The 7,753-nt window shown below is 34.8% G+C and overlaps 1 long non-coding RNA gene across 1 annotated transcript; it reads right to left on the bottom strand.

The window, feature by feature from the left end:
* Positions 1 to 4,154: 4,154 nt before the first annotated feature.
* On the bottom strand, positions 4,155 to 5,445 carry LOC128290144 (uncharacterized). The gene is made up of 2 exons (XR_008279785.1): positions 5,124 to 5,445; positions 4,155 to 4,395 (listed from the first exon to the last, which is right to left on the bottom strand). It is a non-coding gene; the product is annotated as an uncharacterized LOC128290144 (long non-coding RNA).
* Between the last annotated feature and the right edge of the window lie 2,308 nt (positions 5,446 to 7,753).

The following is a 7,753-nucleotide window of genomic DNA, read 5'->3' on the forward strand; positions in this document are numbered from 1 at the left end:
TGGAAGAGTTGGAAAAAAGCAATGAATGCCAGGCTTGGTACTAGTCATATGTGAAAGACAGGGATTTGGCATTAAAAAGATCCATCCAGAAAAATTATTCAAGACTCATGCTAGAATTTCCTACTTCCTCAGCTACTTTGCTCTAGTCTAAGAAGTGTAGAAAAGAGTCAGTTCCACCTGCTGGAAGAACTGACCCCATAACTGAAGGAGTCATTGCAGATAAAAGAAAAGTTGTTGAGGAGGAGTTAAAAAAGTCACCCTCTGCTGAACTAGAGAAGAAAGTAGAAGGAAAGGAAGAAATAAATGTTCCTACCACCATCTACTCCCACTGAAAAAGGTAAAAATCCTTAACTGACATCTTCACCCATCTTCATGACTGCATAAGATCAAGCAATCAATCAACTGATCGATGAACTAATAGAGACCCACAAAAAAGGTGAGGAAGTTGACCTACAAAAAAGGAAGATGTGATACAAATCCAGTGCTCGCAAGTCCACGAGAAAGAATTGAATAAAGTGCCATCGTTCCAGTCCAAGAAAGTTAAGTTTTGTTTTTCTCTTATGCATTGCATAAATTTTTTTCTCTTATTTGTGTGCATATTCATACTTGTTATATACTCTTCATGATTTTACATGCATTGAGGATAATACATCCCTTAGGTTTGGGGGTGTATTGTGCATCTAGGTTGCATTTATGTTCATTTTCGTATATAGGATATTTTTTCATGGCATAATAACTATTGAAATACTACTTTGCCTATAAGAAGTACATTTTTTCTTTATGATGTTCGATGATGAGCTTAAATTTTTTTCGATATACCTAGAACAGGTAACAATGGATTGGGTGAAATTAGCTTAGGCTAAGTTGCTTGGAAATTGATTTCTAAAAATAGAATGTCCTATACTCTGTATTTTATGGATTTTCAAAATATAGTAAGTATCTTTTTAATGCCCTTAAGGATTTTTGAAACCAAACATTAGTTAAATTGGCACGACATTTTGTTTAAATAAGTATGCACTTTAATGCTTAGAGTTGCTAAGTAGGCTAGCATCACTTTGTTTGTTCCATCGTGCTATTGATTAGAAAGGAGGACCTAAGTAAGAGTGTGTCGTATAACTTTAGGGGCATTCTGTTGTAGGAATGGACTGAGTAGCTAAGGAGGTAGGTGTATGCTCCATCCATCTTTTTAGTTAAAAGCCTTAGCTTTAGGAGTGACTTTTGGTTTAAATTGTGACATGATTAAGTACTCGGCAATTCGTTGTATGCTTCATCGTGATTGTTAAGTCAAATAATTTTGTGACATGATAAATCCCCTTATAATAATAATTTATTTTACTGTTTCAAAAAAAAAAGAATAAATGTATGGAAGTGGGAATAATATATTTTGATATGGGCTTAAAGCAAGTGACTTCTGTTTAGGTGACGAATGAACTAAGTAAGTAAAAAGATATTTGCTATAGGAGGAAAGAGTGAATGCATGGGTACTTAAGAAATTTTGTTTTTAGGGAGAAATTTTTGCACTGCCTTTGCTGAACAAACCTTTGACATTCGAATCAGTTTTAAGAAAAGTGAAGATTGCTGAGAATAGAGGTATAAATTGTATTTCAAATAGTTAGGTAGTACAAGAAAGATTTTCTTTTCCTCAAAGCAAGGTGGATGCATTCATGCATTTAGATGTATTTTCCTTGAGGACAATCAATAACTCAAGTTTGGGGGTGTAATAACTCTTGAAAAGAGTTATATTTCAAGCCTTTAGACCTGGCTAGTTGTTTGTACTTAAGTACATTTTGTTGCATTTTAGGACATTTTAGTTAGATTTTTTTAATATTGCATTAGAACTTGGACTATGTTGGAATTAAGTGATTTTAATCACTTGCAATGGAGTTTTCGCGTGACAAGAATAGGGTTTGCTACAAGGAAATGAAGGAGTGAAGTTTTGTCAGGGAAAAGTGTAGACAATTTGCCAGCACAGATACCATGGCAATATCGGGAAGACCAAGTCAACATTTTCCGTGCAGCAGTCCCAATTCAAATTCAAACTTGTACCAGATAAATCCCCTTAAAAGAGGAAAAGATAATCAACAGTTGTTAGCTGACCCTAGCCTAATCTATCTATAAAAGTCAATGAAGGGGACCTCACTAAGGGCGGAAAAAAAAGTGAGAGAGATCCTTAGATATGAATAAAGGTCCGACTACACAAAGGACAGGAAGTCAAAGGTAGTCCTTCTTAGCCATCACAAGACATTGTGCTACTGAAATATGGACTGGGCAAGTGAAAGTTGTTTCCCGAAGTTCTTCCATTATTTCCATTAATGTTCCTTCGAAAGATTAAATTGAAGTAGTTGAACGCAATGTCGGATAATATTTTGGTTTGGAATTTTATTTCCCAGCCCATGAGCTAAATCTCACAGGGTTGGGATTATTTTCTACGAAACCTTAACTATTTTTATGGATGCAGTATATATCTAATTTACTTTATTGTTTCATTTGATTTTTCTTATTTCTTAATTAAAATGCAACTATCTCTAGACATAGAAGGTTGTTTGCATACTTATAGATTGATTCTAATTCCGAAGGGTTGGATTGGTTGGATTAAAATTAAAAGAAATGAGAAAGAATTCGATAGACACTTGTAGTCGACTCTAGACATAGAGTCACGATCATACAGAAGGAACCCATGCAAGAAACCTAAAAATCCTAGAGACACGGGCAAGGTAACTTGAGGTTTTGATCTCGCAAGAGGCAAGCCATTCTAGAACTCTTCTGTATAGTGAAGTAGATACAATTTTGACAAGGCATTATTTACAGTAAGGATCAATTCTAGGTAATCCTGACCTTTCGTATCAACATCACTCTATCCTTATTCTTTATTGTAGTGCCTTTGTCACAGCATATTTAGTTGCTTATTTCTTTGTTACATTCTATTTGGATAATCACTCTTGTTATTCTCATTACATTCCTACTTTTACTTTAGCATTTTCAATTACTCATCAATTCCATCTATCACGTACGTCACCATTCCTTTGGATTATTAATGCACACTTACCTTAGTGTACCATAGCATCTTATTCATTAGTCTTGCCATAGCATTAACCAAATTATAATAACTTGACCACTTTTAAGCCTCAATCCAATCCTCGTGAGAACGATACTCACTCATCACTTTATTACTTGAACCGACGTATATACTTACAGAAAATTGCATATCATTTTACACGCGACAACTATCATCTCCAAAAATATAAGAATTAAGAATGACGGTGTCCGTAAATGCATGGGTCAAATTGTAATATAGTTGTGTAACGAAATACCAGAAGTATTCCAAGGATCGTACCCAAGCAATGATAGAATAAATAATGAAAATACTTTTACATTAACAAGTCTAAGTTGTAACACCCCGAACCCGAGACCATCGCCGGTGTCGGACACGAGGGGTTAACAAGCCAAATCCACATATTTCACCCACCAATTTGACATTTCCAGACAGGCTGGAAATCTGCGTCACTGTCACCTTAAAAATCATATCTCGAGTTTCAAAACTCGGAAACTGATTCTGTAAATTTTCCCTGAATTTATACTCATATATCCATCCATTTATTTATTTATAGAATTTTTTGTCAGGCCAATTGGTACAGTTTATTAGTTAAAGTCACCCATGTTACAGGGATCGACTGCTCTGACCTTCCCGCGTTACAACTTGAATATCTCTCTGTACAGGGCTTTAATACTGGTGCCGTTTGTTTCTAATGAAACTAGACTCAAAATAGAATCTGTACATATAAGGCATGACTCCTAATTCTTTCTGGATAATTTATAATAAATTTTTAAAGTTGCGACAGGGGACCCAGAAACCATTCTGGCCCTATCTCACAATAGCTTTAATATCTCTTAACATGTAACTCCTATGACCGTTTCGTTTATTCCACATGAAAGTAGACTCATTAAGGTTCATTTACATAATTTATTCACTATTTAATACCATTCCTAAAAATTTTGGTGATTTTTCAAAACCACACTACTGCTGCTGCCAGCATCTGTTTTCAAAGTAACCATTACCTATTTCATGATTTCCACGATTCAAATGGCCCTTTTTGCACCCATAGCACAAAGTGTGATTATGATTAACCATTCCAATGGCTAATCCTTTCAAAAAATTTCATACCCCATAATGATTATCATACAAACTATTATAGAATCATACTAAAAACGTATATAAGCCATTTTCGCATGGCTATCCAAGCTTACACAAAACCGAAAGGTACATGACCTTCAACATTAGGGTAGTCCTATACATGCAATTTCAAAGTTCAACCAAAATTATACCAAAATGGAGGCTTTGATAGTGTAGATGACTTCGACTTTAACGATCCCGAATCCGATTGCTACGAGCAAAATCTATAAAACAGAGAGCCAAAGCAACGGGGTAAGCATTTTTATGCTTAGTAAGTCTCAAGGAATAAAATCAGCTTTAATTAAAGCAATACATTCACATAGCCAAATGCATCATTTCATTAATACACATTCACATAATCATTCTTACTTCACACTTCATCATTATATACTTTCACAAGGTATCAACCACTTCAATAGTTGATATTCGTTAGTCGATTGAGCGAATGTTGCTCAAACATGTCGACTTTTCCAATGCACATATAAACATACCTTATTCTTTGGGCTTTTCGAGCGTACTAATTGAATTTATTACAGCAACCAACACTCACCTCCAGCCCAAGCTTCTTCGGAATACAACCGGATATAACCACGTGCACGAATGCCTTGGTCTTAGCCCGGATAGAACGACTTGACGAATGCCTTGGTCTTAGCCGGATGTAGCCGCTAGCACAATTGCCTTGGTCTTAACCGGATATAATTTCAGCATAAATGTCTTCGGACTTAGCCGGATATCATTCAATTGCTCATGCACACATACATCAATAATCATTAGACATTCATGTTTCATTTTCGTTACTAAGGCTCAAACACAAAGGTAATCACTAGCATAATCGCCTTCGGGACTTAGTCCGGGTATCATTCAAATACTCATACACACATAAATCAATAGTCATTACACATCAATTTTTCATTTCACATAATTCTAGTAGGGTCATTTCTTGAGGACTTACCTCGGATGTTGTCGAACGGCTTTGACGGCTATTCGATCACTTTTTCCTTCCCCTTATCCAATTGTGGCCCTCTAAGCTCTTGAGCTAATTCAAACAAATTCAATTTATTAAAGTCTCGCTTGCTAGCCTTAGCCGAATACACATATCATTGATTCAACATCACATAACTAAGCACTTTAGTCAATTTTCTTTAATTACGCACACATTCGGCCTTAGCTCACAACAAGGTAGCCGATTACCTAAGTCAAGAATAGGCATCATTAAGCTTGCCTCTAACCGAATGCATGCACAATAATTCCCCTCATGTGGCCGATTATGCTTAGTCATTCTTGCATAAAATCAAAAATAAATTGCAAGATTTTCACATCATATGTGTACTAGGCCGAATGTACATGCAAATTTCACAACATTCTTCAACAAACTTCTTCTTTAAACAACATATTCATCACTTTCTTCATAATCAAAATATCATGTGCAATCATATATACACATATAAGTGCAAGGCCAATTTCAAGGTGTCCATAGCCATCCAAAACACAAATTTTAACTAACATGCAAGAAGCATGAACCATGCTCATGAATGCATCATGGCGAATACATCACAATCATGCCCTTTCAACTTCAATCATGGTTAAACAAAAAAACTCAATGTCTTACTTAAAATTGGTACAAAGAAGTTTCAAGAGTAGTCAATCCATCATTGCATGCATCATTAGCAAGCTTCACATTTAGCATGCAATGGCTTTAACACAATAACAACTTTGGCCAAATTCCATTTCCATGGCATAACAAGGATTTGAACCATGGCTAACATGCACATCAAGTTAGCAACCAAAACATGCATGAAACTCCTAACACAACCTCATACATACCTTAATCTTGATGCAAATTTAGCCAAATCTCCTTCTAGATCTCTTCTAAACCAAGCATGAAGCAAAAATCCTATCTCCTCCCTTAGTATTTTCGGCCAAAAGGAAAGAACAAGGATGAACAATTTTTTCTTGTTTTTCTTTCACTTGCACGGCAATGGGGAAAGGATGAGCTATTTTTTGATTTTTTTTGTTTCTCATCCAACATCATTAATTATTTTATCATTTAATTCATCATGCATTAACAAAACATGTTTCAACATGTTTTCTTTGCCCATAAACCATGTCATGGCGGCCACTAGCTTGTTTTGGGGAAATTTGACATGCAAGTCCATAGTTTTGCATGCATGCTTTAATTAGTCATCACACATTTCCTATCGTACTTTCAAAGTTTACTACTAAGTCCCTTCTAGTGAAATTCACCTTTATAACACTAAATCAATCATCAAAAATGTCACACATGAGCACACACATACTATAGGCATCAAAATAAATTTTAAATTATTTTTTTTATGCCTCGGTTTTGTGGTCCCGAAACCACATCCCGACTAGGGTCAATTTTGGGCTGTCACATAAGTAGTAGTAATTATTTCTTATATTATGATTAACCATAAAATAGATTAAGAGGAATAAAATAAATATACAACAAAAAGAAATACATAACGAGAAATAAAAAATGAACTAAATCGATAAACCAATCAGGAAGATTAACTCACTTTAGGATTTGTAAATAACTTCAGATTAAGGTTTTAGAGTGGATTAGTAATTAATTAACTAATTATTACCTCTCAGCCTCTAATTAACTAACCAATTGGTTGATACTCGTTTACCTTTCGATCTCATTTTCTCAACCATGATAAATTCCGATTTACTTGATTCAACTTATCTTTCGACTTCATCTAGCCTATGATAACTTATTAGGGTTGTCAAGCCTAATAGTTTAAGAACACATAATTTATATCAACTAATCCTTCTCAGGAAACCCTAAATCCTCATGTTAACCACATCCCTATCCACTCGTTAATCTCTTCTAAGGGGATTTAGCCACTTTTGTTATTCATAATCTCAACTACAATTCAATAAACCATGTGAGAACATGATCGATTCATCGAAGAAAATAGATTTGAATAATTTTGGATTGAATATTTAATTGGGAATAGAGTAGTAAACCTCTTGATTAGAATAAATAAATAAAACAAATGCAAAGGAAAATATAAACTAAATACTATAATTAAATAAAAAAGTTCTTGAATCAAAATTGATTCAAGAAGAAAAACAAGAAATTATGAAAAGATGGAAACAAAATAAACTACAAGTACTTCTACTCCTACTATAAGTGTTTTGTAAGGTGTCCAAGACTACTTGATTATATTCAACCCCTAATATCTTATTAATAGAGGTGTTGATAGCCCAAATTAGGTCTTTCACACATCCTAGGTCTTCGTATAAGTTTGATTTTACAGACGAAACTAACCCCAAAATACTTGGGCAACATGTTGACCTTGTGTTGCGCCACACCCCTTACTTGGCGTGACACGACATGCAACTTCAGCCTAATGTCATTCTTTTGGTGCTTTGATGTCCTGGGAAGATTTTGCATCACTCGACCTTTGCTTCCACATCAATTGCTCTTGTATATATCCATCCTACACACTCAATTGACTAATTAGCACAACCTAAGACCCATGTCAGCCTATTGGGTCACAGCACCTACAAAATGTGTTAAAAACACTTATTTTTATTAACTTTCTATCTTAAAGC

This window comes from Gossypium arboreum, chromosome 3, assembly GCF_025698485.1.
Source record: "Gossypium arboreum isolate Shixiya-1 chromosome 3, ASM2569848v2, whole genome shotgun sequence".
Lineage (NCBI taxonomy): Eukaryota > Viridiplantae > Streptophyta > Magnoliopsida > Malvales > Malvaceae > Gossypium > Gossypium arboreum.